The 26,833-nt window shown below is 42.4% G+C and overlaps 1 protein-coding gene across 3 annotated transcripts in view; it reads left to right on the top strand.

Annotated features, from left to right (window-relative positions):
* The window catches only part of LOC116463220 (pleckstrin homology domain-containing family G member 1), a 247,426-nt gene that overhangs the window by 109,389 nt on the left and 111,204 nt on the right, over window positions 1–26,833 (top strand). The window contains exon 1 of one of the 3 annotated variants that reach the window (XM_032146224.2): window positions 17,184–17,208. The exons of the other annotated variants lie outside the window; for them this stretch is intronic. The gene's annotated coding sequence lies outside the window, so the exon portion shown is untranslated. Of the gene's footprint in view, window positions 1–17,183; window positions 17,209–26,833 lie in introns of those variants that run through there. 3 annotated transcript variants of the gene reach the window in all.

Raw genomic sequence — 26,833 nt, 5'->3', positions numbered from 1 at the left:
AATTGTACCTTAATTTGGAAGCGTGGAACATTCTTATGTCACAGCAGTGTCTCCCTACCCTGGCAAGACATTTGAATCACAAGAAAAAATACTCTGGCCTTGCCCTCCAGTGAATATGCTGTTTTAAAATAGTGTTTGATTGCTGTTTAGCACCTTGATTTTTGAAAACTTGCAGAATTTCCTGTGGCATTTTTACATAGTTGAATGTACTTGGTGCCTTTGAATTTGTTTATATTTTATTATCCCTGACAGTGGAACTAATTTTGAGTCTTTTCAGTTTGACATAGTAGAGCCTTTCACTCTGGTGAAGATCAGGACTTACAAAAGATTCGAAGTGTAACAGTTGCAAATAATAACTTTCTATTGGTGCTGAGTTTCGGAGTTGAAAGTATCCTCAATGGTTGATGGTCCGACTGACCTGTTAGCATGTTGAGAATGAATCTTAGTTGGTTCTTTGGAGTGAGGGGGGAAATGTTTGGCTAGTGCTATCCTCTGAGGGCAGGGAATAGTCAGCATAAACATACTCTTCATTAACCTTGGGCTTCAGACATAAACCTTCCTCTGGTCTCCTTCCCGTGGAGTTTGGCAGCATTTCACACGGGTCTCAAGGGCCCCTCTTGTCCCTTCTGAACAAGCCCCCTCTGAACTCAGAGGCAAAAGGGGCTTTTCCTACAACACACCTCACCCTGGACCCCAGCATGATTCCTGCCTAGTTCTATTCATAATCCTTTATTTCTCCTTTGGAGAGTCATCCTTGAAGTCTCTCATCCTTGACCCCATCGAAGCATTTTTCATTGGGATGATGGACTAGGGGAAGGCTGAGGCGGGTGGAGTAAGGGGCTGCAGGCAGCCTTGAGCTCTCTGTGGAGCACTGGTCCTCAACCTTACATCACCCAAAGAGTTCAGGTACCTTTGCCCATTCCTGGGCCCTGTCCCTGAAAATTCTGATGTTGTGCTCTTGGGCAGGGCCCAGCAATCTGGTTGCTTGTTGAAAATCTTGCTGATGATGATTGTTAGCCAGCTTGGACTGCCATAACAATAACCCAGACTGGTGGCTTAAATGACAGACATTTATTTTCTCATAGTCCTGGTGGCTGTAAGTCCAAGATCAAGGTGCTAGTGGGGTTGGTGGCCAGTGAGGCCTTTCTTCCTGGCTTGCAGATGGCTGCCTTCTGGCTGTATTCTCACATGGGCTTTTGCATAGAGAGAGAGCAAGATCTCTCGTATTTCCTTCTCTTCCTATAGGGACACCAGTCCTGTTGGACTAGAGCCCCACCCTTATGACCTCATTTAATTCCACCTCCTTAAAGGGCTCGTCTCCAAATACAGTCACTTTGGGGGTTAGGGCTTCAACATCAACATATGTATTTGGGCGGGGGAACAAAATTCAGTCCGTAGCAGTAATTTAGGAGGTGTTAGGTAACACCTGGAGAAATAATGGTTTAGGGTGTGTACTAACAATCACCAGTTTTTTGGTTTACAATACCATTATGATAATTGATGTATTAAAATGTCTGAATAGATTAAAATCTCTAAGTGTCTGCAGAAGAATGAAATGTAAAGCATATGTCAAAGATATGCCATCAGAACACTCATTTTTATAAGCTGTAAATGGTTTATCTCATCTTCAGGGGAACTTTTAAAAAATAAAATCCTGGGATGGGATTTATCCATGCAGAAAAGCACAAGAATTCCCTGTTCTCTGACACTGTCTTTGTCATGGGGTTTCCAGAGAAACATGGAAAGCGGCAGGGACTGCCTGTCCCACTCAGCCCTTGCCCCTCTCCAGCCACCACTGCCCATGCACAGGGTCCCCTGAGCCCAGTCGCCCCGCCTGCCAGGAGGTGTGCTGGAAACAAGCACGTGACCTCGCAAATGAAGCAAATTACTAGACTTGCTCCATCCACCTCCAGTCTGGAGTAGCTTTTTCCCTGGGGGAAGATTTTAGCTTCTGCTTTTTCTTCCACATGAGGATTAGGGGAAAATGGTTGGTTTTGTTTTTCTATCCCCCTCACCCACTCCCTCCTCCTCATGCTCCTGAGGGAAGATATCACATATCAGAGGCGATTCTTCTTCAGAAAGACTTGGGTATGTCTACAAATCCTCGGTGTATTAAAAGTTTTATCTGTGGGGTTCAGAAAGAAATAAACACTGGGATGGCGTGCAGGGTAGGGCTTCCCCTTTCTAGGAAAAATGCTGCTGATGAACTCATGCCTCTAGGTGCCGTCTTAAATGATCAATGTCAAAATGCACAAACGCTCTTCCAAGTTATTCCTCTTTTTTCCTTGCCCGTAAATCCAGGTTTATAGTCATTGTTTATTTTGATGGGACTAGAATCTCCAATTCTAAGTCTTTACTCCTGTCCTATTATTTTCTAAAAAGCTACAACAAAACAAGTGTTTTATGAGATTAGGATGTGATACGTAAATGTTGGCATTTATAGTAGATCTTGTCTTATTTTTCAGAAGAGCTTGTAAACAAATCCTCACTTCAGTACTTCCATAAGGGTGGGTAGATGTTAGCAACCCCGAGTCTCGCCAGCGAGCTCAGTGTGGCATTGTTTGGGGGCTGTGGTTTGTCTTGATGTTCCATCAAGTTGTCAGTTTCAATAACTATGGCAGGCATAGTGTGGTGGTTGATGCCTGTAATCCCAGCAATTTGGGAGGCCAAAGTGGGAGGATCACTTGAGCCCAGGTGTTTGAGACCAACTGGGCAACATAGGGAGACCCTATCTCCACATATAATTTAAAAAATTAGCCAGGCATGGTGGTGCACACCTGTGGTCCCAACTACCCAGAAGGCTTAGGCAGGAGGATCACCTGAGCCTGGGAGGTTGAGGCTGCAGTAAGCTGTAATCATGCCACTTTGCTCCAGCCAGGGCAACAGAGCAAGACTCTGTCTCCAAAAAAAAAAAAAAAAAAAAAAAAAAACCAAAACAGGAACTATGACACCAGTTATCTGTTTGGTTTGGCAGAATTAATTGCTTCTTCTATCTTAATTCCTTCATAGAAACCCTGACCAAATTCTGATGTTTTATTTAAATGGGGGTTTGCAAAAGAACTGATAGGATAAGATACTTTGAATATAAAGAGACCAAAAAAATGAAAATAAGAGCTAATTAGGATAAATGGCAAAGACAATTTACATTTCCTGACCCGTGATTAATTTTTCCCCACCCCTCTACTGTAAACCTTCTTTCCTCCTCTCACCAAATTTTTCCATGATGGGAAGATTGGTCTTCTAGCATATGTTTCATTTTCTTTTTTTTCTTTTCTTTTTCTTTTTCCTTTTTTTTTTTAAGATGGAGTCTTGCTCTGTCACCCAGTCTGGAGTGCAGTGGCACAATCTCGGCTACCTGCAACCTCTGCCTCCCGGGTTCAAGCGATTCTCCTGCCTCAGCCTCCCAAGTAGCTGGGATTACAGGTGCGTGCCACCATGCCCAGCTGATTTTTATATTTTTAGTAGAGACGGTGTTTTGCCATGTTGGCCAGGCTGGTCTCGAACTCCTGACCTCAGATGATCCACCTACCTCAGCCTCCCAAAGTGCTGGGATTACAGGCGTGAGCCACCATGCCCGGCCTGTGTTTCATTTTCATGTAGCTTACACATGGGAGGAATAAATTGTTCTTATTAGATCATATAGTCTGGTAATTTCTAGGACTAGTAACCTAATATACAGTACAGTGTCCGGATATGCCCACGTGTATAATCCAGAGTCATGCACCTCAAGGGCCAGGCAGATCATATAAAGGAGTGGTGGAGGACAGGTGTAATACGAAAGGGGATGGTGAGGACTGTGGCACACTGGGAAGTGCACAGCCAGGGTGATGTGAGCAAGCTTAGCTCTACCCACTGCCGCTGTGCAAGAGCATTAGACTAGTGTTAACCCATGTTTATCCCTTTCTAATTTTTTGGCACCCCAACCTCAAGCCCCCCAAAAATCTGTTTTTTTAATGCAGAGTATCCTGATTGTTTAAACTTGGGTAATCAATACAAAGAAATTAAACTCTATGTTGACCAAACAACAGGTCCACAGGTCACACTCTGTCTAATCCGCCTGAGCTCCACCAGGCCTCACCAGCCCTGTGGGTACAGGTGAAGTCACTTTAAAAAATCAGACTTGGCCAGCTCAGCTGTCACTTCACACAGGCATAAAGACAGGACCTCCCAGGCAGCACCTCCTGGCTCCCCTTTCCTCTGCCTGACCTGTCGCTGCCCTTCCACCCGCACTGTACTGATCCTTCCAGGGGCCCCTGCCCCGGGATATTCAGCATTCCCAAGCTGCCTGTAGGAATTCTCCTAGTGGGCCCCCCAAACCTCTACCCCCAGGCTGCTAGAAATCCCTGTTCTTTTCTTTATGGGAAAAGGATTCCTCTCCTCTTGTGTTTCCTGCTGTTAGACAGAAGGATCTCACAGCCAAGTTGCCTGGCATATTACAGTTGTTACATCTCTTGGTTTTGGCTTTGGTTTTTCGGCCACCCAGTCTCTTTGTCAGGTCATTCTCAGGCTGTCCAAATGGCCAGGTGAGGCCAGCCTGAGTACTTGCCACATACAAAATCAGAACTTTCTCTCACCAGAAGAATGGCCTTCTGCTTATTCTACTTGTCCTACCAGACTTCCTTCCCCTCCTCTCTCCCAGCGTCACCAAGACTTCTGTTGCCATCAGATCTCAGCCCCAGCCCCACCTTCATTCCCCACATAGAATCTGTGATATATGCCTGAAAATGTCTGAATCCTAGTTTTAGATATTGTTAGAATACTTTTTCTAGGATCCCCCCTTAGGCCCCTTGTGAATCAGTCATTCTGTAAAAGTAAGTAAATGGGTTAGGCGATAGCTACAAAGACCCTTCTAGTCTCACCCACCCAATTTCTATGGAGGCTCATCCAGGACATCTCACTGCAGTGAATTTGTTCTAATAATCATAAATGTATGTAAGCTTAAGGTATAAGAGTTCCTTGAATAATTCAGAACTAACTCTGCTTTATATTATCTATATATTATAGGAGCATAATTTTTGCAGGCATACAGTTAGCTCAGCTGCTGTGCAACTGCTATGTCAGGGATATATTAAGGCAGGTGCTTGTTTGGGATGCAACCACAAATGATGACAATACCCCTGTGGTAAAATTAGCTGTTTCATAATCTACATTGTAACCTGGTTTCCAGAATGCAATTTTGCAGAAAGTGGAGATGATGTCAGTGAATAGGTGAAAAGCATGACCTGGATGCTAGACATTGGCTTACTGTCAGATGACGTCGTCGAAAAATTTTGCAGGGAGTTTTTTATTGATAATAGTTAAGACATCTATCACAAATTCTGCCACAGAAGGAATTACAGGGCTGGGCGTGGTGGCTCATGCCTGTAATCCCAGCACTTTGGGAGGCCGAGGCAGGCAGATCACAAGGTCAGGAGACCATCCTGACTAACATGGTGAAACCCAGTCTCTACTAAAAATACAAAAAATTCGCCAGGCATGGTGGCAGGTGCCTGTAGTCCCAGCTACTTGGGAGGCTGAGGCAGGAGAATCACTTGAACCCGGGAGGTGGAGGTTTCAGTGAGCCGAGATCACACCGCTGCACTTCAGCCTGGCGGCAGAGCGAGACTCCGTCTCAAAAAAAAAAAAAAAAAAAAACAACAAAAAACAAAAAAATGGAATTACAGGGAAACAAAAGCAGTTTCCCTGCACAAAGGCTGCATGCTCCTGGTTTTGCATCAGCCTGTGGTTATCTGACCATAATAGTGGGACCATGTTTTACAAATCTAAAGTTATTTGAGAGCCTCAAGAGAGACGGTCTATGGAGTTAAAAAGTGGATTGGTGGGACCCTCACCCCAAATCATGGAACCTTAGATTCTTAGATTTGGAAAGTCTTCTTAAATGTCAGAGACTCCACAGTTCTCATTTTACTAATCCAGAGGGAATTTGGATCACAGAGAGGTTAGTGACTTGTCCAAGAAGATGAAATTGTCTGGGAGAGCTGAGATTCTACACATCTCAACTTCAGATCTTGTGTCCTTTCCACACATCATTTCATGAGCCGTAGGTGATGGTTTAGATTGAACAAAGTAAATTTGGCTTTGGGGATGGTGTGTTTGTTTGTTTTTGAGACAGTTTTGTTCTGTTGCCCAGGTTGGACTCCAGTGTTAACAATCACAGCTCACTGCAGCCTCAACCTCTTGGGCTCAAGTGATCCTCCCACCTCAGCCTCCCATGTAGCTGGGACCACAGCCACATGCCACCACACCCAGCTAATTTTTTTATTTTTTTGTAGAGATGGGGTCTCACTCTGTTGCCCAGGCTGGTGGGGATGGTTTTTATTATTAAATTACTAGGCTGTTACCTAGTAATTACCAGTAGTCATTATGAAAACATAATTCCTCAGAACTCTTAGAGCAGCTTAATTCATTAGGTTTACCATTTTGTTATGCCCTAATTTGTACAGACTCTTAAACAGATATCTTATGTCTGATCCATACTGGCAACCAGCCAGTTGTCCCTGGTTTTGGGTCCCCCAGGAAAGGTGTCCAGCTGATCCTGGGAAATACTCAAGGCTCAAATGCACATGGTCAGTTCTTAAGGCCCCTGGAAGTAGCAAGACAAACAGTGCCCTGACCACTGCCCCCAGCCGTCAGTCTGTCCTTTTGTGACCCCTTATTTTAGGGCTCCTTTGATGTTCATTTTAATCTGATAATACCCAGATGGAAATGCTGGGCTGGGAAGTTTACATTGTGATTTACTGTAACCACACCTTTTAAGGACCCAGTCCAAGCAATTAGGCAAGAACAGAGTCATGGTTACCGCCCAAGCAGCTCTGCCCACTGTCTGGAGGAGAAAGAAAAGGTGAGACTAGAGAAGACTGATATATGCAGATGAGGGGATGGGATTACCCCAGAGTGGAGAAGGAAAGTAGTACCTACTTTAATAAAGGGGCATTGTTGCAGTAAACATAGTTATTAATTGTGGTATGTAACAGTATATTTGCAAACAAGATTGCCCAGAAAAAAAAAAATCTAGGTTGGGTGTTCTCTGTGGGTATAATGCCAGGTATCCCAGCAGTCTATGCCGGTGGCAAGTAAAGCAGCCTGGATGGTCTTTTCTCTTTGGCTGGTTTCTCCTGGTTGACCTCTTCTCAGCCTTCAGATGGCAGTCCACACATCCCTCCCTCAGGGAAACCTCCCCAGACCACCCCAAACTAGGCCTGGTCCCCTTTACACGTTTCCATACTGCCTGTGCCTTCCCAGCCCAGTGCACACGTCACACAGCCATCAGTCACCTGTTCAGATGATCCTTCAGTGTGTCTGCCTGGCCAGGCTCTGTGCCTTTTGAGGACACAGCGATGTTGATGTACCTGAAAGTCTGACTTGGGAGGAGTGGGGAGAACATTTATTTCCCAGAGGATGTTCTCCAAAAATGATGTCTTTTTAACATTTTTTAATAGTAAATTGGCATGAGGACTTAAAATTCTGAAGCCACTTTGGTGGAAGCAGTAGGAAAGCATGTTCTTAACATAACAAGGAGAAGGTGATCAGAGGGTGGTGACAGTGTTAAGTCCGCTCTACCCCACGCGCCCCACAGCCACAAGGGGCAGCTCTCCCCTTTGACCTCTCTGCACTGCTCCCCCATCACTGAACCCTGCCTCCAGGAATCCCTTCAGGTAGTTATTCCATCAGTAGTTGAACAAAGATGCAAATACATATGGGAAATTGATAGGACAGCTCAAATAATTAAGGAACTACAAAATGGAGGTGAGGTGTGATTTCTCTTGTGTTTTCCCATAGTGGTCTTTAAAGAACTCCAGGGTATGATCGATTATTTGTGCAGGGATGGGATGTCTGGTAACTCAGAGTATCTAAGCAGAGACCAGACACACTTGGTGAGATGTTGTAAGTGGTCATTGAAACACTGGATTAGAAAGCCCCAGAGTATCTTTCCAGTGTCGACATGCTGTTATCATAGGATTCTTTTTAGTCCATACAGCTCCCCCTCGAAAATAAGTGTCATAAAGGCAGGGGTGTTTGTCTATTTTGTTCACTCTTGTGTCTTTAGTGCCCAAGGCAGTGCCTGGCACATAGTAGCTGCTCAATAAATATTAAGTAAATGAATATATCAGCAGATATCAAATTCACAATATTTTTTGGTATAAAATAGGCTCTAATTAAGTGTTTATTTCATTGACCTGGATCAAGCAGGCCATAAGTCAAAACAGGGCCAAAATTTGGCATTGTATCACCGAGTAAAAAACTCAGGCCAATATTCTGACCGCATATGAAGTCAAACTGCTATCACCATTTTAGACCAATGATTCTGGAGTTAGTGTGACATTGCATCAGCCAGGGACCTGGCAAGAAACTGAATTAGCTCAGCTGGTTCAAACGAAGGGTGCATGTGAAGCAAAGAGAGACGACAACAGTGGGAAGCCTTAGCCACTGCTTTTGGGACAATCTATAGGGATCCCTGAGGGATCAGGGACAACATAGAGTTAAGGGAGCCCAAGAAAGGCTGGAACCATGGAGGAGCTGCCCCAAATCAATGAGGGGGTGGAGGAAATGCCCCTATTTCCCTCTCTTCCTGCTTCAAACTATTGGTGCCTCTAGCCAACCTACCTGGAAGGCAGCCAGCCAGGGAGCGGAGTGTGCAGACCTTCAGACAAAGCGAGACTGAGAAAGATTGGGCTGGGGGTGTGGCAGGAACAAGACCTGCCATGTAAATTCATTCTGTTCTTCTTATATTTTAACCACACAAATAATACATATTCATTAAAGAAAATGTAGAGATCAAACCACCAGTCTTCATGTTTTAGCTTCTTCCTCCTCCTTTTTCTCTTCTTTCATTTACTTGTAAAGGATTCAGTAATGTTTATTCAGAATAAACAGAAATAAGTTTGGTTACACTTGTTTCTTGACCTAATTCCGATTCAACCTGCAGTGGAACAGAGAGCTCTCTTTCGTTTCCTTTGTTCTGTTAACATAAACAAGTTACTTCATGTACCTCTGTGGGAACTGGGAATTAGGCAAGTGTTTAGACTCTCAAAAACTTTCAGCAAGTTTGGCTGTCAGCTTGGATACCAAGTAATTAAATATAAGATGAAAGATGAGTCCGACTGGGCTTATTCTCTAAGATTAGAAAGTGAACCATAAGTGAAGGCAGCCTAATGTAGCTTGATTTTACTGTCAACATAAAGTTGCTATCCACTTTTAATTTTAATTGAAGGACAGTTTGAAACTAAGGGGAAAGAGAATTTAGGAAAATAGTGCAAATGCTTATGTACACAATTGTTGGTAGTTTACATCGGCAACGTCCCACGCTGCTTCACAGCACTCATCATACTTGTCATTTTTTGTTTGAGACTTAAAGCCCATGTCCATTCACTGCGCCCAGCATGGGGCCTGACGTTCAGTGGGTCCTGGTACATGAGGGTGAGTAAGTGGTGATTGCCAGTTCAAGTGGAGAGAAGGTGTGAAGGAAGAAAGATCAGCAGGATGTTGCTGTGTGCCTCGAAGTTCTGAAAGACAAAGATCAGAACTTTGTGGCAACGGAGGGGTATTTAAGGCCATTGTAATACTGATATACTAAGGTCAGTGGCCTTCTTTGCCTTCTTTAGTTGAAAAAAAAAATCCTGGAAAGTAGTAAGTCATCTCAACTTATTTAGAGAGAAGTGAGTTCTGCTTTCCTGGGGTGGAATCTATATTTGGCCTTTATAAATATCTCCATCAATGGGATTGTTCCCATGACTTGGTGCAGGAGACCAAGTGAATATCAGCACAAACCACCCACTTCAGTTCTAGAAAGCACATAGGCTCCCCTGAGATATATCATTTGCTCACAGGTCTTATGTCTTAGAGGTTAAGCTGTCAACCTTATGACGTTGAACATAGCCTTAGGAGTGGGGGAAGAAGACTGACTGTGATGACCCCAAGGATGGTAATTGCTGGGGGTCAGGTGTGGGGGTTTGAGCCAGTTTGGAGATTGATTCCTGTTTGCTCCCAGAAGCTTGTCTGTGTCTCCGCTGCAAGCTACACTCCCTCCTCTGCTGCTCTTGAGAATTGCCTCTCTCAACCTACTACCCCTGGGTCTATGGGAAGGGGTGGGGGGCAGTTGGCAAGGTTGAGCTGAGCCCTCCCCTTCATTCCATTGCAGCTGTGGGTTTGTGTCCAGAAAAGAGGAGGAAGGCTAGCAATTGGAGTTTGCCTCTCTCCTCTGCCAGGATGAGAAATTCCTTTGCAAGCCTCCATAAAGGTGATTTAAGTCTCAATGGCTGTTACTCTGAAACCATAAGAGAATCTTGTTTTAATTGGTATTTTGGAAAATACACACTGCTGTAAGATTTCAACAGAGCACCCAAGCCTTTTCTTCCAGTATATTTTTTAGAGTGTTTCAAAAGTATAGATTGTGTTGAATGCCTTTACTTATGAATGGATTAGATGTGTGTTATCTCCTGGAGAAAAATGTGTCTGGAAGCTGACTGCATTCTTCCAGGGATAATTAGTTCATTGTGCTGAGCACAGCGAGTCCTCCGATGGTGTCCTTAGAGATGGGACTGATAGATTATCGAAAGCAAGAGGCTTTTTGCAACATGTTTGCTTGCTTGATATCTAAAAATTGTTCAAAAATAACTAAGACTTGATTGTATTGTCTCTGGGAAATAAAAACCAAGTATCCTAATCAAAGAACTGAGTGACAAATTGAGCTAATGATTGTCGCAGAAGCAGAAAAATGAACCCAGGGAGGAATGCTTGAAACAGCAAAATTTTAGAGTCTGGAACGTGTGTCCTTCAAGGCCATCTCAGTTCATGTCATGGCCGACTGTTGAAAGGTATACAATGGAGATGTTAAATCATAACTTGGTTGCAAGGGAAAGGCAGGCCATGCACAACAGTGTGGTGAATAATAGGCTTTATTTGTTCATTTGTTTTCTAAAATTCTTAGGACCATGCCTCAATACTGACATTTAGTTCAGTAGGGGCTGAGAAACTACACTTTCAGTTGGATAATTGAAGTCCTGATAACTATTTAGTATTTCTAGTTTGGTTTCTGTTGTTAGATTCAGTACCCCAGGACTAACGAAAAATGGCTTCATTTAATTTCTTATGTACTTGAGTGCTTTTGTCTGCTTTAGACCTATGTCTTTTGCTGACGGAATTTTTTTTTTTTTCTTTTGAGACACAGTCTCACTCTGTTGCCCAGGCTGGAGTACAGTGGTGCCATCTCAGCTCACTGCAACCTCCACCTCCCAGGTTTAAGCGATTCTTGTGCCTCAGCCTCCCAAGTAGCTGGGACTACAGGCGTGCACCACCATGCCCAGCTAATTTTTGTGTTTTTAGTAGAGACTGTTGGCCGGGCTGGTCTCGAACTCCTGGCCCCAAATGATCTACCCACTTCAGCCTCCCAAAGTGGTAGAATTACAGGCATGAGCCACCATGCCTGGCCTGCTGACAGGTATTTTTTAAATTTGTGAAAACAAACTCACTTCCCACTAAAATTATTTCACTTTGAAAAAAGACCTTTAGAAATAATTTTTTTAAAATAAAAGAAGTTAGCTTTTTTGTTTGTTTGAAAAAGTATGTAATTTGGTTTGTATAACAATAGCAAGGTGGAATTTGTAGTTGGTGATATTTTCTGGGTTTAGAGTAGACAGTCTGGAGGAATGTGTATAGATTTTTAATAAGTAACAGCAGCTGCAATGCAGAATGGTGTTAGCACGTTAGCTCTTATTCACAGGAGGAAGGTCAGTGTGTTCCTCTAAGGGACTTCAATGCGGATGTGTGACACCTTTTGGCGTGCAATTGACTTTAATGTTCATCACTATTTTTTTTTTCTTTTTCTTTTTCTTTTTGTTTTTGAGATGGAATCTTGCTGTGTGGCCCAGGCTGGAGTGCAGTGGCATGATCTCGGCTCACTGCAGCTTCTGCCTACTGAGTTCAAGTGATTCTCCTGCCTCAGTCTCCCGAGTAACTGGGATTACAGGCGTGCGCCACCACGCCCAGCTAATTGTTTTGTATTTTTAGGAGAGACAGGGTTTTGCCATGTAGGCTGGTCTCGAACTCCTGACCTCAGGTGATCCACCTGCCTCAGCCTCCCAAAGTGCTGGGATTACAGGCATGAGCCACCATGCCCGGCCCCTCACATTTATGCTGTGATGTGCTCATAGAAAATGTGATCGCATGCCTTATTCTTTCAAAGAAAAAACTTCTAATAGACTAAAAATACATTAAGAGTCTTTTGTCAATGGCCTGTGCTTCCAAAAATGGTTGGTTTTACCATTTTCCCTGAAAAATGTTCCACAGTGGCAAGATCTTAAATTACAAGATAAGCAGGCCACACCTCCTCCAGGGTTTAAATTGTTACGCTCCTTGTGTAAAATAGTATTTGTGTTTTCAAATACCCCTTCTCACTTATAGCACCTTTGCATATGAAAGTCTAAGGTTATTTTCTAAACCTGCCTTATCCAATGTTGATTATATGAAGCAAGATATTTCCTTGAACCCAAAAATGTCTGCATGCCTTTGCCCATCCGTCTTCCTGTCTCTGGGCTGCCCTTTCCTCCTTCCTTGCCCAGCTTTTTGAGCTGTTGCCTGGCTGCACAGTTCAGCAAGGTGCCTCAACTAGCTCAGGCCTTGCTGAGTCCCTAGATGTGTGTGTTGTCTGTGCTTCCTGCTCTCATCCCCATCCCAGCCCTCCTAGACAGCCCCATTGTAGTCTCATTCCCAGAAAACCTGGATAGTTCCTTGGAAGGATGGTGAAGCTAATTCACACTACTGTGGCAGTGGCTCCATTGCCCTTCCCAGAGGAGATTGGGGTTTTAACTGACAACTTTTACCTTAAACCAAAAAGTTTTGGAATTCCAGGCCCTATGGCAGACTTCTGGGAAGGGATTTTTTGTTTTTGTTTGAGACAGGCTCTTGCTGTGTCGCCCAGGCTGGAGTGCAGTGGTGTGATCCTAGCTCACTGCAGTCTCAAACTCCTGGGCTCAAGCCATCCTCCCACCTCAGCCTCCCAAGTAACTAGTACTATGGACATACACCACTCTGCCCAGCTAAGTTTTGTATTTATTGATTGATTTATTTTTTTAAGACAGACTCTTACTCTGTTGCCCAGGCTGGAGTGCAGTGGCACAGTTTTGGCTCACTGCAGCCACTGCCTCCCAGGTTCAAATGATTCCCCTGCCTCAGCCTCCCAAATAGCTGGAACTACAGACACGTGCCACCACGCCTGGCTAATTTTTGTATTTTTTTTAGTAGATTCTGAGTTTTACCATGTTGGGTAGGCTGGTCTTGAACTCCTGACCTCAAGTAATCTGCCCACCTCAGCCTCCCAAAGGGCTGGGATTACAGGCATGAGCCACCACAGCTGGCCTAAATTTTGTCTTTTTTTGTAGAGATGGAGTCTCGTTAAGTTGCTCACTCTGGTCTCGAACTTCTGGCCTCAAGTGATCCTTCCTTCCATCTCAGCCTCCCAAAGTGCTGGAATTACAGACATAACCCACCACGCCCAGCCTGGGAAGGGATTTTTTTAAGTGGCAGGGACTTTCTGGTCTTCCTTCAATTAGGCCAGAAGGCCACCTGCACCTCCTTGCTGGCTGATTTGTGTTCTGGTTGCTATAGTTACGTCCTGTGGGTGCTGCTCTTCTGCGCCTTGATTCTCCACTCCTGGTGGGGACACTGGGAATGGAATGCGAACTTCCTGGTTGTGTAACCCGTGCTTGCAGGGAGTAAACAAAGCTGCTTTCCAGCAAGGGTATCTTTATCACCTAACAAGGCACACGTGTGCATTTTATCTGTGGCCACTCTATCATTTAAAAAGAAATTTGGGGCTAGGCACAGTGGCTCACACCTGTAATCCCAGCACTTTGGGAGGCCGAGGCGGGCAGATCACCTGAAGTCAGGAGTTGGAGACCCGCCTCGACAATATGGGGAAACCCTGTCTCTACTAAAAATACAAAAAAATTAGCTGGGTGTGGTGGTGCACGCCTGTAGTCCCAGCTACTCAGGAGGCTGAGGTGGGAGGATCTCTTGAACCTGGGAGGCAGAGGTTGCAGTGGGCCGAGGTAGTGACACTGCATCCAGGCTGTGTGACAGAGCGAGCTTCTCTCTCAAAAAAATAAATTAATTAAATAAAAAATTAAATGTTGCTGAGCAAAAATAATCTTTTTACCCAGTGTTAGTATGGGCAAATAAATTATGCAGCAAAAAGTGGCAAGGATACCAGCATCTGTGCCTTTTGTGTGTCTTAAGATTGTTCATTTTCCCTGCATGAACAAAAGTCTGGTGGCAAACCAGCAGCGCACCTCCAAGAAATGTTAACGGTTCAGTGTGTCCAGCGTGTGGAATATGTGGTGGGGAGCACTGGAACACAGAACCACTGCAGAGCTAAATGAGGAGAAACCAGGGTCTTAATAAAATACTGAAGTGTAGAAGGCGCCTCTGCTCTCAGGTGTGAAAGAACCCGGACTGTTGCTCAATAAATGGAGGCATTTCTCCTCTCTACTTTTTTTTTTTTTTTTTTAGACAGAGTGTCACTCTGTCACCCAGGCTGGAGTGCAGAGGTGTGATCTCGGCTCACTACAACCTCCGCCTCCCTGGTTCAAGTGATTCTCCTGCCTCAGCCTCCCGAGTAGCTGGGAATACAGGCGTGCACCACCACGTCTGGCTAATTTTTGTATTTTTAGTAGAGACGGGGTTTCACCATATTGGTCAGGCTAGTCTCAAACTCCTGACCTCGTGATCCACCTGCCTCGGCTTCTCAAAGTGCTGGGATTATAGTCGTGAGCCACCGCGCCTAGCCTTTCTTCCCTTTTCTTTTCCTTCCTGCTAGTATGTGAATGTTATTATCCCTCCCCAGGCCTCATGCGCTATCCATTGGTTAATTTATTCAAGCAAATACTTGGTACTAGGATAAATATAAAGGCAAAAAAAAAAAAAAAATGTGTTTGTGTGTGTGTGTATTCCCTGCTCTGAAAAAGCTTAATATTTAAAAAATGAAATTCAATATACTTTAAATCTTTGATATTTGTAGATGCAGTATAGGTGGTTTCACTTATTTGCAGTTATAAGAGAGGTCTTTACTTACACAAGTTGATGATTTTGCTAAAGCAGAAACCGTGGATGAACTAATAAATGACTGTCCCATGGGACCCAATATGGCCCCTGCTGTCACTTCAAAACTGTCCTTCAGGACTGTCACTTTTCTGGTGGGTAGGCTTAGTAAACTGCCCACCAGCTACACACAGAGCAACTTGGCTGTTTTTGTTTACATGCAACATACATGGCATCTCTCAGAAATAGCATTTTAGAAACATGTTTCTTGGCAAAAAGCAAAAAAAAAAATCCAAGTACAATGTAATTTTATTGGAAGTTAAAAGTAGCTGTGTTGTGATCTGAGGCTTTGCACAATGGATGAGTCATTAGGAAGCCTAGAGCCTCTGTGTATTTTATCCCATCTAAGAGTTTAGATCTTTGTGTCAGCCTCAAGAATATCAAATCTATGATATAGGAAGGTTCCCTGCCCCCAACAGCTACAATGCAGGGTAGGAGTGAGACACTTAGAAAACAATTAAATATGAGACCACATGATCCTTACTCTAAGCATAATAAGCAGCTGTTAAACTAATGGAAAGAGCTGTGGCTTAGAGTGGTTGTAGCAGATCGAATGGGAGTCTGATGTGAGCTGGCTCTTCGTTGAGCAGGAAGGAAGAGCCCAGCTTGGGCACTGGTATGGGAGACACAGACATGATGTGGGAAGCCACAGGGGTTGCTGTGGAGGCCAGAATAGAGAATGAAGAGTCTCCACAGCCCAGGGAGGACCCTGCCTCTCAAACTGCCTTCTCAGCATCCTGGATGTACTGGTTTCCATCAAACTGGTGAATTTTGTGAGAAATTCCAGCAAGTTGTCTTCTGAACTATTTCCTTTAAAAATCACTTATTTAAATAGCCATGTGTAGGTTCAGCCTGATTTGAAAGGAAATCAGCATTAAAACAAATTATCCTATTATGTTGTTAGTTTAAAATCACTTAATAGGCATGATAGAAATAGCTATATTAAGGATGATCTGCTAATGGTGTTTTCCATAACCACAAATGAATGCTTTAAATGGAACTTCTATTTAAAGGATTTTAATCCTTTGAAATAGTTCAGTTTTAGATGTCTATGCAAGGACATAATCCATATTTTGAATTTTAGTTCCACAGTGTAATGGTATCCGTTTTCAATAGCGTTTTTGTACTTCTGGAGACCTTCATTTAAAGAACTCAAGATCTTTGTCAAATATACGCCTTCTGAATCTTTCTATAAAAATAGATATAGCATTTTAAGAAGGACTGGCGGTCTTAGAGAAATCAAAAACCCAAAATAATTGCAAGGTCTTACTTACTAAAGTATTGTACGAATACTAGATCATTCTGTCTTTACTACTTAGTATTTATGAATATAAAATCACAGAACTTAACTGTTCTCCAAAGAAATGTGTGTACATATCAATTTTAGGTATTTGTCTTCAGATAGGTTTTTTAAATGTCAGCCTTAAATGTTTTCTCCTTAAACTTTGTTCACCTAAAATTCTATCAAGTGTCTTGTTAACAGAAACTAATTATCCAAACTGCCTTCCACCGGTTGTTATTCACCACCCCACCCCCACCCCAACCTGCATTTTAAAACTTCAGTTTAAAGATATGTCCGTTTACTTTGAAAATTAAAAGATGTGTCCCTTTACTTTGAAACAAGCCCATGATTCAGGAAGTGAACTTAAAAATTTCAGAGCTCCAAAGATCTTGCTTATTTTCTGGAGTTTAATGAGAACTGTGGGCAGAGCCAGAAAGGTGAAACCCAGCAGCTTTGGGCGAGTGTGGGTTGTATTTGATGTTCACAAAAGAATGGAAGTGGTAGGGTGTTGCTCAGTGAAGTGTGCATTTTCAAGTTACCCACAGTGGTGTCTATTGTCCTGTTTCTCAATTGAATGATGTCATGTTTCATTTAAGGCTCTTAGTGATGCTGAAGTCTGTGGTCTGCACACTAGGGGGAAAAAGGCAGTGAGAAAGTTGCAAATCAGGTTTTTGTAAAGCCTTTGTGTGTTGGGTTTGGGAGATAAAAGCTGACTCATGCAATATTTCTACGGAAGGCGCTGCACAGACTAGCAAAGGCTGTTTCTTTTACCTGACTGAGGTCACTGCATCAGCTGAAGGCAGACGATGTGCTTAAGCCTGAGTGGAGCAGAGGTAGGTGCTAATGTGAGTGTCCCCAAAGAAAGGATGCCGGAACAAACGCTCCTTCCCTCTGGGAGCAGCCAGAGAGGTCCATGGAGGTGACAAAGGGTCGCAAGGGGGGGGCTTTCTTCACAAGTGTGCAGGGACGGAAGCTTGGCTGGATCAAGGAAAACTCTCTGTTACAAATGCGATAGGCTGAAGTCTAGAAGATGATTTTTTTCTCCCCCTCCATCTGAACTGCAGCCTGTCTTCAATAGTTTTTGTCTTAGTTTCATTTGATTTTGCTCTTTCCTTAAAGTGAGGTTGAAATCTCTAGAAAGCTGGTGTATCTGACTCTGGGGAGAACTCTGAAATCCTCAGTTGTCACGGCCGAATGGCCAACATTTTCATATGCTTTCTTTTTGAGGTTCATATGCAGTCAAAGTTGGAGGAACAAAATAAATGTTTGCAAATGTATGCTTAGCAACTGCAGTGATGAAATTCAGTCTGAGTCTAGTGGCAACCAAAGTTGCCTAAGAAAATGCAGTTTCCATTTTGAGTGTTTCTTGGTAAGAAATACTTTTGTGAGGAACAATGATTGGGGCAAAGGAGGCGTGGATTGTATTCAGTGCTGTTGTCCATTGGAATCTGATTGCATTTGGCTTCATTATTTGAATTTAATAATACATTTTGAAAGATATATATATTCAGCATTCTTTAATCACATTGAATATAGAAATTATTTTAATTTAAAATATTTAGATATCTGACGCCAATTGACATTGTGATTTTAATTTCCTTAAATAACTTTTTCAGATTATAAAAGTAATACACCTATTGAAGAAAAGAGATATTTACAGAGAAATATGAAAGTAACAAAATTATTTGTTCTACTCAGTAAAACCAGTGTTAACATTTTATTATATATTCCTTCAATCTATTTCTAATGTAGACAATAAAGAAGCAGCATTTTAAATTCAAAATTAGGATCATATTATATGTTTTTTAAACTACCCATTTTACTCACTCTATATTATGACCATTTTCTATACTTTTAAAGATTTGAGAAGACATGACATTTAATCATTTTACATTGTACCTTCTAAATGGCTTTATTTACTTGGATCTCTGTTACTAGGCACTTTAATTTCTCTGCCTCCTTTTCTTTTTTTTTTTTTTTTTTGGAGACTGAGTCTCACTCTGTCACCCGGGCTGGAGTGCAGTGGCACGATCTTGGCTCACTGCAACCTCCACTTCCTGGGTTCAAGCGATTCTCCTGCCTTAGCTTCCTGAGTAGCTGGGATTACAGGCACGCGCCACCATTCCCGGCTAATTTTTGTATTTTTAGTAGAGACAGGGTTTCACCATGTTAGCCAGGCTGGTCTCAAACTCCTGACCTTGTGATCCGCCCGCCTCGGGCTCCCGAAGTGCTGGGATTACAGGCGTGAGCCACTGCACCCTGCCTTTTCCTCCTTTTTTAAAAGAACATGTCTAATGTACTTCATGGATGGATTTATTTGTTCGGAGTGCTATCGTTAGTCACTTGGAATTTGCCTCCTCTTCCTCCTCCTTTTTCTTTAAGAAAATGTTATTTCTCTTGGTGCCTCCCTCCCAGCTGTGCAGGGATGTTTTGGAACTGAGTGTGTTCCATACAGATGGAGCTTGTATATATAACCATCATTGTTTAGTTACTGCCTTGAGAATGATAATTTTACACTAACAGGAAGGTACTGTTCAAAGCAAAGCTGGAGCATAGATTATTATTTAATCTAAATTAAAAATAGAGATTTTTGTAGCCTTTGAAAAACTCGGTGATACACAGTTTTTCATCATCCAAGACCTGGCATTCATAGGATGTAGAAGAAACTGCTATTAGAGGGCAACTGCTTGTGCTGTGCCTCCAGCTGGGAAGAGGCCGTGCAGTCGTGACAGCCAGTGGTTTGCTGGGTTTTCAGGATTGGAGTCATGTCCCAAAGATTGGATGAGACTTGGAGAAGTCACCTAGTCCAGCTGCCTCACATACAAGGAAACCAGAGATGCAAAGATCAGTATAAACCCCGGGGGGTGCAGAGCCAGGGCAAACATGCAAATCCTGTGACCAAAAGGGAGTATTAGGACATAATTTAATTTCCAGTTGGTTCTCTGAAATGTGTTTATACAGAGGGTTGTGGATATATGTATTCCTGTGCACACATAGCCACACACTGTGTAGTCCCATTTGGCATATGGTACCATGTGCTTTAGACAAGCAGCTTATATTGAGTCCTTCATTTCCTGATCTCTAAGTTCCTTTTCTACCCTACTATTTTATGAGTACAAGGAAGGATGGACTAGAAGTTAGAAAATGTAGTCACTGATTCATAGTTCAACTTTGAGCATGATGTTATGTAATCTCTGCTTTTTTTTTTTTCCATCTATACAGTTTTCAAAAAGCAATGAGACACATGAAAGAGCATTGAGGTTGGTTTTGGGGGCTTTTTAAGGATAATTTTGACATAGAATTGTAGCAGCTGTATCATAATAAGGCTCATCTGTTATAATAGAGACTGTTTGGGTTATCTCTCATTGCTTAACCAATCACACTGGAACCTAATGGCTTGAAACAACAAACATTTATAATTGCTCAAGGTTTCTGTGAGGCAAGAATTCAGGAAAGGCTGTGCTAGGTGATTCTGGCTTGGGGACTGTCATAAAATTGCACTCAGACATGACAGGGCTGGGGTCATCTGAAAGGCTTCTCATCCGCATGTCCATTGTCTTGGCTGGAAACACAGCAGGGGCTGTAACAGCCAGGGTTCCTTGGGCATCCCTCTGTGTATCACTGCGGTCTCATCATGTGGTTTCTGTAGTGTGGCAGAGTCAGGATAACCAGACTTTTGAATGTGGTGCCTCAGGGCATGTCTAGCACCAGTGACTGCAAGGTTTTGCCTGTCTTTGTACTCTGCCATACCCTAGGGCACTGGTATCCTTCTTAGAGTGGAGGCAAGGTTTCTGCCACATCTGGGTTCCAGCATGAAGAGGAAAAAATGTGGAGTAATAAAATCTAATGTCTTGAGAAATAGACCCCCAAAGGGGCATATATCGTTTCTGCTGGTGAGAACTTGACCACATGGCCAATATCTAAAGGCAGAGGAGGCTGGGAAATGTGCTCAGTGAAAACTCTATCACTAAAGAAAAGGGTAGAGTAGATTTTGGTAGACAACTAACAGTCCCTCTCTAAATGGTAACACAATGATGGTTTAGGGTGCCCCAAATAATTTCCTTCATCCCCCACACTAAGTCACCACACACACAAAAAAAGCATACAACAAAAGTAAAAACAGCTGCATTTGCGTAAAAAGCCTTTAGGGAATTTCTTTTTTTTTTTTTTTTTGAGATAGAGTTTCACTCTGTCACCCAGGCTGGAGTGAAGTGATATGGTCTTGGCTCACTGCAACCTCCGCTCCCTGGGTTCAAGTGATTCTCCTGCCTCAGCCTCCCGAGTAGCTGGGATTTTATGCACCTGCCACCACACCTGGATAATTTTTGTATTTTTAGTAGAGACAGGGGTTTCATCATGTTGGCCAGGCTGGTCTCGAACTCCTGACCTCAGTTGATTCACCTGCCTCTGCCTTCCAAAGTGCCAGGATTATAGGCATGAGCCACCGCCCCTAGCCTAGGGAATTTCTTTAGGTTCTTTTTCACCAGACTGGTCCAGAGACACCCCTTAGCTAAGGCAATTTATCTAATGCATTAGCTGCCTTAAGTAGCTGCTTAATCCCTACTCAACTGAGGTAGCCATTATACCTCTTAGTTTCCATTGACTAGTGTCTTAGTCCATTTATGCTGTTGTAACAAAATAGCTTAAGCTGGGTAACTTACAAGGAACAGAAATTGATTGCTCACAGTTCTAGAGAGTGGGAAGTCCAAGATCAAGGCACCAACAGATTGTGTGTCTGGTGAGGGCCTGTTCCTCCTAGATGGTGCCTCCTGTGTGTCCTCACATGGCAGAAGGAGCAAACGAGCTCCCTCTGTCCTCTTTTATAAGGGCACTAATTTCATTCATGAGGGTAGAGCCCTCATGACCTAATCATCTCCCAACAGCACCCCCTCCTAATACCATCACCTTGGTGAGTAAGTTTCAACATATGAATTTTGAGAAGGGCACAGACATTCATACCATAGCAATTAATATAGGAATCAATCAGTAAATTATCTGAGTATTTAGTATCTGACTTTACAGCTTGAAGGAATCTTTGTTCCTCTTTGTTCAACCCCTCACCTCCTGTTTGAATGAAAATATTTTTGCAAAATATCTTTTCTCATTCTTGATCTTCTTGTACAAATATGTGCTTTAACGCCTTGTTGGATGCATGGTTTGCAAGTATTTTCTCCCATTCTGTAGGTTATCTCCTTGCTCAGTTGATGATTTCCTTTGCCATGCAGAAGCTTTCTAGTTTGATGTCTCACTTGTCTCTTTTTGCTATTGTTGCCTGTGCTTTTGGTGTCATATCCAAAAAATCATTGCCAAGACCAATGTCATGAAGCGTTTCTCCCCTGTTTTTTCTTTTTTTTTTTTTTTTGTAGAGGCTTTATGGTTTCTAGTCATATTTTTAGGTCTTAATGTATTTTGAGTTTATTTTTGTGTATAGTATAAGATAAGGGTTCATTTTTATTCTTTTTGCATGTGATATAAGAACATGTGGCACATACACATAATGGGAAAATTATCTGACCATAAAAAAAAGAAGGAAATCCTGCCACTTGTGACAAGATGGATGAACCTGGAGGCTATTGTGCTAAATGAAATGAGCTGGACATAGAAGGGCAAATGCTACATGACACCACTCTTATGAAGAATGTAAAATAATCAAACTCATACGAGAAAAGACTAGAGTGGTGCTTCCCAGGGAGTAGGGAGAGGGAGAAACAGGGAGGTAATAGTGAAAAGATACAAATTTTCAGCTATGCAAGATGAGTAAGTCCAAGAAATCTGCACAGCGTAGTGCCTATAGCTAATAATACTATATTGTATACTTAAAATACTGCCGAGGAGGTAGATCTTAAGTGTTGTTATTGTAAAATGTTTAATAATAGAGAGGCATAGGGGAACTTTTGGAGTTGATGGCTATGTTCATGGCATATATTGTGGTAATAGTTTCACGTGTACACTTATCTCCAAATTCAAGTTTTATACATTAAATATGTATAACTTTTTCTATTTAATCATACCTCAATAAAATACATTTTTAATTTAAAACATTTTTGAGCTATTTATTTTGAAAAAATTTTAAATATATAAAAAAGTTGCACAGACAGTGCAAAGTTCCCAAATGTCTTTCGTCCAGCTTCCCCTAACATTAGTATCTTGTGTAATTGTAGTACCTTGGTTAAAAACTAAGAAATTTACATGGTAAAACTAAGAAATTAACAGGGTAACAAGATTTTTTTTTTTTTTACTCCTTGGTTCCTTCATCACCAAATAACTACAAATAAATTTGAAAATCATGTTCCCTGAATTGAACATGCTGCACACTAGAGAACATGAGGAATTATAGTCCTGGCCCTACCATTAAACAGGAATCAAGTTGATAGTTTAGAAAACCAAGAAGTGAAAATCCATATTGCTGTGGGGGAATAAAAGATGCTCCTCAAATACCTAGTGTCATCTTTGAAATATATAAATGTATATTTTTTAACTTGGTCTCTTAAACATTTTTTAAAGCATTAAGTCAGTTGTTTACAACGTTGAGGCTCTAACAAAACTGTGCTGTATGTTAAAGAACATCACTAGCTGGTAGAGTAACTATTTCTGTATACTTTAGTCTTTCTGTGGCCTCCCCTCTTTGAGTAATCTCACAGGAGGTGTAATAAGGAACTACATAATTTCAGCTACTCATTGGTACTGAACACAACACGTTCTCTTGGTTTCCATGGTTGTCCTGCCAAGGAACTCAGACTAGGTATTTGATGTCTAGAATAGCAATGAGCAGAATTTGGAAACCCTGATCACCCCTCAATCCTGCTGTGAGTAGGATTTCTGTCTTGCCTCCTAAGTTTCTCCTTGGGAGTTGTAGGCTGTAGGACCCATCAACTGTCCCCCTTCTCCATGTAAATATGGTCACAGGAAGCCATGGAACGTTCTGCATGAAACCTAAATCAGCCTAAGAAACCAGAGCCAAGAAGCATTGCTTTTGATTCTGGCAGTGATATTCCAAAAGAGAGCAATTAAAATAATGGAAGTTGGAAGAGCAAAGAAAGAAAAGCCATGGAATTCCAGTTTTTTCACCCAGAAAAAATTAGAGGGATTTGTCATGAAGTAAAATGTATGAAAGCCTAGCTACATAGAAGCTGTCTAGGCATCTTTTCCTTTTATTGAGGATGGCACAAAAAAAAGAATATTTTATTTGGATGGCTTTTAGGCTAACCAGTGCTTCTCATTGTGAGACTCAGTAAGTCTCTAAGGTTCTTCTATGGATACTTCCACCCCCACCACCTCCAGGTTTACCAAGAGTAAGATTGATCACAATCCTCTAAGTGGGTGGAACCAGCTTATTTTAGGGTCAAAAGATATACCTGATATAAGCCATTAGCAAGGTTTGGCCAGAAATTCCCAGAATCCTTACATTATTAGCCCTGTGCTTGGGATTTTGGAATAGACAGAAGTTATGAGAAGAAAAGCAGCAACTTACCCAAATGCTAATACAACCTGCTAACATCTTTCACTCAAGGTAAACGAAAAAGCTTTCTTGCCCTACAGTTTTTTATCTGGATGTTTCAGTTTGTCATGGAAAATCAGTTAGCCCAATATCTGCTACACAGAGATGACCTCCCAACTGTATTTTTGCTAATTTTTAACAATATTGTGCATTAATAAGTGGAGTAAAAAACAAAAATGCAAACTTTGAGTTTTATGTATCTCTGCATTCACTATTATTTGAACAAAGATTGATAAAGAGGTAAATTTAAATCTTCAAGAATAATGTAATTATATCAAAGACTTCTAGATCAGCATTGTCTGACTAAAATATATATGAACTACTTATGTAATTTTTTATTTTCTAGTAGCAACAATATAAAAAAGTAAAATGATGCCGGGACAGTGGCTTACACCTGTAATCTCAGCACTTTGGGAGGCCAAGATGGGAGGATCACTTGAGCCCAGGAGTTCAAGACCAGCCTGGGCAACATAGAAAGACTTCATCTCTACAAAAATTAAAAATAAAATTAGCTTGGTATGGTGGTGTGGTCCCAGCTACTCGGGAGGCTGAGGTGGGAGGATGGCTTGAACCCAGGAGTGAGCCATGATTGTGCCACTGCACTCAAGCCTGGGTGACAGAGTGAGACCCTGTTTCAAAAAATAAAGATAAGAATAAATTTAAAATAAAAAAAGTAGGCCAGGCACAGTTGTTCACACCTGTAATCCCAGCACTTTGGGAGGCCGAGGCGGATAGATCACGAGGTCAGGAGATCGAGACCAGCCTGGCCAACATGGTGAAACCTCATCTCTACTAAAAGTACAAAAATTAGCCAGGCATGGTGGCAGGTGCCTATAATCCCAGCTACTCAGGAGGCTGAGGCAGGAGAATTGCTTGAACCCAGGAGGCGGAGGTTACAGTGAGCCGAGATCGCACCATTGCACTCCAGCCTGGGCAACAAGAGCAAAACTCCGTCTCAAAAAAGAAAAAAAAAGTAAAATGAAACCAGTGAAAATAATTTCAATGAGATATTTTATTTAACGTAATCCAAAATATTATTTCAGTATACAAATATAAAAATTATTAATGAGGTATTTTATTTCATATTTTTAGTTTTATACTAAGTTACTGAAATCTGGTGTGTATCTCACATGTCAATTCAGACTGACTGTGTTTGTTTGTTTATTTTGAGTCAAGGTCTCACTTTGCCACCCAGCCTGGAATGCAGTGGCACGATCATGGCTCACTGCAGCCTTGACTCCAAGTAGCTGGGACTACAGGCACAGGCCACCACACTTGGCTAATTTTTTGTATTTTTTGTGTTTGAGATGGGGTTTTACTAGGTTGCCCAGGCTAGTCTCGAACTCCTGAGCTCAAGTGATCCGCTGCGTCAGCCTCCCAAAGTGCTGGAATTACAGGCATGAGCCACTGTGCCCAGTCTGGCTGTGTTTCAAGTTCTCAGTAGCCACATGTGGCCACTGGCTACTGTGTGGAGCAACACAGCTCTAGAGATAAAGATTAATAATTGGTGGGTTGCATTAGAATAGGCCAGACAGAGTAGAAATCTTAAATTATTTTGAGGAAAGTGAGAACAAGACTAGACAGTTTTTATGAGGTGCATTTTCCTATGTGAGGAAACTATAATTATCTTCTAAGCAATGAATCAACACAAAAAAGGTTAGCCATTAGCAAGTATGGTCTCATATTACATGCCATTATATGACCTGACTTTAAATGTTTCACTTCTGTCATTGGTAATTTTGGAAGGTCTTTAGTTTGAGGTGGTAAGCTTGGCTAAATACTACGGACACCAAACTTCTGAAATGGTCTATTTTAGAAAGAGCCTGGTGGGCAGCCAGGCCTGTACGTGGACTGGCATTGGAACATTTGAAGCTTGCCCTGCAGCGGTGCCCTCTCCATGTTGCTGTTTAAGATCTATCCATGAAGGGGTCCCTATTGATCTGAGTTTTACATCTCACTCTTTCCCACCTTTGAAAGTATTTCTAAAGACATTGTCACTTCTAGCAGCCCAACCTAGGGTCCTCTAAAAGCAGTTTTTATTCCTCTTTAATCCTTCTGTCCCAATATTGGGTATCCAATTTAAAGTGAAAGTAAGTAGAGAAAAGAAATGATGATAAGAAAATAATGTGTCTCTCTGTTGTGTCCATTTTTCTCTAGTCCTGATCATGAATGTAATGCCAAGAGTTTTGTAACTGTGTGAAAGACAGTTTTCTATTCTGGAGAGATTGATTCTTCTCTGGTTAGAAAATCAGAACTTGTCCTGCAGACAGTATGGACAGATCTGTGGGGGGTAGACCTTTCCAAATGTCTTGGCCTTTCAACTTTTTTGACACCAGGGACTGGTTTCATGGAAGACAATTTTTCGAAGGATGAAGGGTGGGTTGAGGTGGTGGGGGTCGGGGAGTAGGGATGCTTTCAGGATGAAATGGTTCCACCTCAGATCATCAGGAATTAGATTTTCAAAAGGAGCGTGCAACCTAGATCCCTGGCATGCATAGGTCACAATAGGGCTCGTGCTCCTATGAGAATCTAATGCTGCTGCTGATCTGAAAGGAGGCAGAGCCCAGGCAGCAATGCTCGCTTGCCCACCGCTCACTTCGTTGTGTGATGCTTGGTTCCTGACAGGCCATGGACCAGTACTACAACCCTGTTATAGAGAATATCCAACTTGGCCGGAGGCGGTGGCTCACACCTGCAATCCCAACACTTTGGGAAGCCAAGGCGGGTGGATCACCTGTGGTCAGGAGTTCGAGACCAGCCTGGCCAACATGGTGAAACCCCGTCTCTACTAAAAATATAAAAATTAGCTGGGCTTGGTGGCTCATGCCTGTAATCCCAGCTACTAGGGAGGCTGAGGCAGGAGAATCACTTGAACCTGGGAGGTGGAGGTTGCAGTGAGCTGAGATCGTCCCATTGCACTCCAGCCTGGGTGACAAGAGCAAAACTCTGTCTCAAAAAAA

This window comes from Hylobates moloch, unplaced genomic scaffold, assembly GCF_009828535.3.
Source record: "Hylobates moloch isolate HMO894 unplaced genomic scaffold, HMol_V3 SCAFFOLD_29, whole genome shotgun sequence".
Taxonomy (NCBI): domain Eukaryota; kingdom Metazoa; phylum Chordata; class Mammalia; order Primates; family Hylobatidae; genus Hylobates; species Hylobates moloch.
Note: the sequence above shows the minus strand (reverse complement) of the source record. Positions and strands in the feature narration are given on the sequence as shown.